We start from the raw sequence: 5,550 nt of genomic DNA, 5'->3' as shown, positions 1-5,550 counted from the left end.
CTGGGACGCCCCCCCCCCCCCCAGCCCTGCAAGTTCCTCCTTCCTTCCTTCCTTCCTTCCCTGCATCTAGACGGGGCGGGGAGAGTGAAGGAGGGCCGAGGAGCGCCGAACCCGCTTCCACCGGGCTTGGTCCAGAGTCTGTCAGAAGGGTGGGAAGGAGAGAGTCTCTGAGGACATGCAGAGTGCTTTCTCAGCAGCAGCTCTTGGTGCTACCTAAAGTAGCCTAAACCCCAGCTCTTTCTGTCTTGGAGATGAATCACTGGGGCGTCTGAGTCGGATATTCGCAAGGCATATTTCCAGAGGCACGGAGGTCTGCAAGGCTTTCAGCCCTTTCCTTCCCTGCAGACCCAGAAGGGCAGAGTCCCTGTACTCTCCAAGGGGTGGAGGGGAGCAGAATCACAGAAGACCCAGAACCCTTACCTTCCACTAGAAGGCTACCCGGGGAAAGGGAATCAGTCCCTTTGAATTCATGCACTGAAACACACACCGAAAGATTTGCTCTGTCTGCATATATTTTGGCACCTAGGTCCTGCAGAGAATCGTGCAAAGAGGTGTCGTGTGTATAGGGATGCAACAGGGGCACACACCTGGGTGTTCCTCCCTTGCATTGTCAGTATCATTGTAAACTGCTCCAGGCAGGCTGAACCTTTGATTTTGCGGCAGTTTACATACCAGGGCGTGGGTGATGTGAACGCTCTCAGCCTGAAACCATGGAGAGCAGCTGCCAGTCTGCATCTGGTGGAGCCGTGGTGGAAGAAGAAGAAGAAGAAGAAGAAGAAGAAGAAGAAGAAGAAGAAGAAGAAGAAGAAGAGTTGGTTCTTATATGCCACTTTTCCCTACCCGAAGGAGGCTTGAAGAGGCTTACAGTCGCCTTCCCTTTCCTCTCCCCACAACAGACACCCTGTGGGGTGGGTGAGGCTGAGAGAGCCCTGATATCACTGCTCGGTCAGAACAGTTTTATCAGTGCTGTGGTGAGCCCAAGGTCACCCAGCTAGCTGCATATGGAGGAAGAGCGGGGAATCAAACCTGGCTCGCCAGATTAGAAGTCCGTACTCCTAACCACCACACCAAACTGGCTCTCTGATTCAGTACAAGACAGCTTCCTGTGTTCATGCTATGAGGCATGCTGAGACATTTCCCTCAAACAATATGAGCAAGCTGACTATTTTCACCCATGTAGTTTCAAAGGATATCCATGCACCTTTCAGAATTAGAAAGTTTATTTTAAACGCAAAATAAAATTAGAAATATTCTGGATGCCACATTTTGAGACAAATGTTGTGCAGGTTCAATATATTTATTTATTTATATTTATTTATATCTTTGATTTATATCTCGCCGCTCTCCATGGACTCATGGCGGGTTACACAGAAACAAGCGTACACCTGATCTGGTTGGTTCACAGAAAGGATGTGGCCCTGTTTTGATTATCCTCCTAAGACTTGGACTAATTCTGAAACTATCCCATGCACAAAGTGTCTACACAAGACTATCTTAGCATGGCAAGACAAGAACAAATGTCCTCTTTTTCCTTTAGCCTGTTAGCATGCCCCACTTTCAAAAGTCCAGTTAGGGCAGGGGTAGTCCAACTGCGGCCCTCCAGATGTCCATGGACTACAATTCCCAGGAGTCCTTGCCAGCATTCGCCAGCGAATGCTGGCAAGGGCTCCTGGGAATTGTAGTCCATGGACATCTGGAGGGCCGCAGTTTGACTACCCCTGAGTTAGGGGCTGGCTACATCCACATAGAGTGCAACCATCCTCATACCCTCTTCCCCCAGTTGAGCATGACTCATCCTTTCCCTGACCTCTACAACCTCCTCAATCCGAGCAAACTGGAGTGAAAACAGGTTTGCTAGCTGTGTGGAAAAGTACAGATTTCTAAATTTTCTTTGCCAAAAAGGTACTATTGGCTCTTCATTCATTTTATTCTCTTGGGATCTCTCTCTCTCTCTCTCTCTCACACACACACACACTCACACACAGAGGGACTTTTTTTTAGATTTCAAAAGAAAAATTGATAGTTGCTACACCATTGTAGCAATTCAGCTACAACTGCTTAAAAAACACACACACACAAGCAAAATGTTCAGCAGAAGTGAAGGGGAAAGAGGGAGAAGAGACACAATGGGATATCAAGGAAAACAAGGTACATGCCCCAGGGTGGATTCTCAGGTGCATTTGCAGCCGCAAGGAGTACAGAATGAGGAATTGTCCCTGTGTGGAAGGAGTCAGTCACTGAAGTAGCTTTTCAGCCAGAGGTAGGTGGGTGCTTCTCCCTGCATCCACTGGGGCAAAGTCACATGAGAAAATGAAACCTTGTGAGGAGGTCACAGTTCCTGAGTCTGACGTCCAATCTAAAAGGAAATGGCCTCCCCTTTTGCAAATGTGGCCCAGGCCCATTGGGCTGGTGCTGAGAAGGAAACAGAGACCAATCAGCAGCACATTCATCCTTCAAGAAGAATTGATGTGGAGTTACTTTGTCTACCCAGTCAGTCTCTTATGGAATCTAGTCCACTGAAAGCAGCTGTTAGGCAAGAGCTGCCAGGGTGTGAACCTGGCATCTTCAGCATGCAAAACAGGCCCTCCATCCGTATTTCTCCAGCTAATGGCAGAATGGCTTGTAAGACCTCTGAAGCTGCCTTTCATGCTGGCAGCCAGTGTGGCTCTCTAGGGCAGGGGTAGTCAACCTGTGGTCCTCCAGATGTCCATGGACTACAATTCCCATGAGCCCCTGCCAGCAAACGCTGGCAGGGGCTCATGGGAATTGTAGTCCACGGACATCAGGATGCACAACTTTAAGGGCCTGAGCTTTCTAATGTAAGAGGTAGAAAGAAGAGAGGATAGGGACAGACTATTTATGCACCATTTGACCAGCATAATTAATCCCAAGCACAGAATTGGATCTACAAGGAACAGAAGTTTCTTGTGTGACTCTTTCCTCTTCAACTATCCATTTTTTGAAAACTGGCATACAAATAGTCTTGGGAGACAGAGGGCGGCTGAGTTTCACTAATTGTTTCCTGCATCTTAGCTGTGTTGCAGCCCAGCCCCTCCCCTCCTCCATGAAGCACAGGGCCATTGCACACATGATCATCTTCTGGCCCGCTCTACATCAGCTTTCAGCAGTCCACTCCCACATCGTCCAGAGTATGCAACCAGGATCTCATCCGTCCTCCGCGATCACTGAGCAGAGAATGGTTGCAGTTTTGGCGGAAGGGTTTGGCTTTGCCTGCTGGGAGCACAGGCTCACAGAGGAATGGATTTTAGAGCATGGAAGAATGTCAAAGTCATAACTTCTATGGATTTTCACACACAACCCTTCTGAGAGCCAACTGAGTCTGTAATGTAAGCAGCATCCAAAGGAAAATTTTTGGGTTTCGTCCCAGCCTCAACATTCCTACTGCCCCCTCTCACAGTCCTACTACAAGGCTAAGGAACAGAGCCAGAGATGCTTGTTCATTATGAATTCCACACCCCGTTAGCAGAAAAAGAAAATCTAAGTAGTTGTCCGTACTTATGCAAAGCTTCCATACTTACTAAAAATGAATTTAAGACTACACCCCTCCCCCCAGTTGCAGACAGCTTTAAAATGACTGTACATAGAAATAAATTGCACCTGAACATAAGCCAGACCACTAGGCCAGGGGACTAAGTCTTCCTTTTGTCTAAATACAATATTAAGAACTAGGGGCAAAGCTCGTCGTACCCAGGAATACAACAGGCGCTAGAGCTTGGGGGTGGGAAGAGGAAGGGGAGGAGTCGTCCAGTCTGTAAGGGCATGGGGTTGAATGTGTGTGTTGTGTGGGAGGTTGTGGTGGCATGGGTGTGGAGAGATGGGTGTCTGGAAATGTTCGTTGAATGTGGGAGAGGACTGATCTTTGGGAATTGTGGCATAGTGGTTATGGATGAGCTTTGCAGAGCCATGCGTTCAGATATGTGAAGGGAAAATCAGACAGGAGACTCTTCTTAGGGGGAGATTACATGGCAACTAATTACTGTCAGTTCTGCGTTCATCATCATTTCTCTTCCTGTGTGAATTAGGCCATAGACACTGAAATGTCCCCCTGCCCTGATCCACATGGGATAGTCACAGTACAGTGTCCGCTTTGCTCCATCTGTCTCCATAAAATGTTATGTGTCCACATGCTTCTTTCACAGTTGCTCCTTAGAAGAGCTGGATTTTTGTACCCTGCTGTTTACTACCCAAAGGAGTCTCAAAGCAGTTTACAAATACCTTTCCCCCTTCATCTCCCCACAACAGACAACCTGCGAGGGATGTGGGGCTCTGAGAGGTCTGAGAGAACTGGGAATGGGCCACAGTCACCCAGCAGGCCTCAGGTGCCTCAAAGCAGTTCCTTCCTCTCCCCATAGCAGACTCCCCATGAAGAAGGTGGGGGTAGAGAGCCTCACATGGAGCTGGCAACCCTAAGAGAAGGTCTCTCTATGCACAGCAGTCTTGACCTCAGTCAGGTTTATGCACACTTAGGTAGTGTGGAATTCCAGAACATGAACCTGCATCAAACTGGCAACCTTACCTCCTCTCTGCAATGCTTTTTTGACCTGAAATAGGTCAGAGGGTGCTAGGTGGCTGCAGGGGCATTACACACTTTTGAGGCCCCACTTCCAAACTTCAAGAATATGTTCAGACCAGGGACAGCCAACCTCCAGGTGGGGCCTGGAGATCTCCTGGAATTGCTGCTTATCTCCAGACTATAAAGATCAGCTCCCCAGGCAAAAACGCCTGCTTTGGAGGGGTGACTGTGTAGGATTGTATCCCACTGAGGTTTAGGGATGCCAGCCTCCAGGTGGAGTCTGAGAATCTACTGTAAGTACAGTTCATCTCCAGGCAGTTAGGCTGAAGGGAAAGCCTTCTCCCCTCATATGCCGCCCTTCTAAAGGAATGCATGTGGCCGCAGGCCCCCCTTGGCTAGCAGTCTGTTGCTTGGCTGGTGATATCTGCCCTTCTGAAGCCTGAGGCCTACTGCTGAAAACTGCAGTCCCCGTTGTTGTCTGCAAAGCCAAGTCGTTGCCTAATAAAAGTGGATCACCTAGTTCCGCCCAAAGTCATACTGTCTATATTCCTGTAAAGCTAACTCCACTTGAAATTCTGGGCCACTTATGCCTTTGATTTCATAGGACCTTCCTGGCAAATACTGCTTTTCATTTACCAGGCCACGCTTGAAAAAAACTCACTTCAGTTCCCATGTCTCTCCAGCCGTTTACTTGTTCACTATTTACAGTTTCAGGCTGTAAATATTCTTTATTTAGATCTTCCTGGACTTTCCAGACTCGCAGGACCAATGCTGTTCAGTCTGTCTGTCTGTGCCTCTTCCATCATTCTCAACTATCACTGCTCATCTCTAGATTATAATGATCAGCTCTGCAGGCAAAAATGGCTACTTTGGAGGCTGGACTCTGAGGCACTGTGCCATTTTGAAGTCCCACTTCCAAACCTCCAGGAATATTTCCAGACCAGGGGTAGCCAACCTCCAGGTGGGGCCTGGAGAGCTCCTGGAATTACCGCTCATCAGCAGAATATAAAAATCAG

This window comes from Paroedura picta, chromosome 12 (assembly GCF_049243985.1).
Source record: "Paroedura picta isolate Pp20150507F chromosome 12, Ppicta_v3.0, whole genome shotgun sequence".
In the NCBI taxonomy this organism is placed as follows: Eukaryota; Metazoa; Chordata; class Lepidosauria; order Squamata; family Gekkonidae; genus Paroedura; species Paroedura picta.
The sequence above is the reverse complement of the archived record's forward strand: the minus strand, read 5'-3'. Positions refer to the sequence as shown.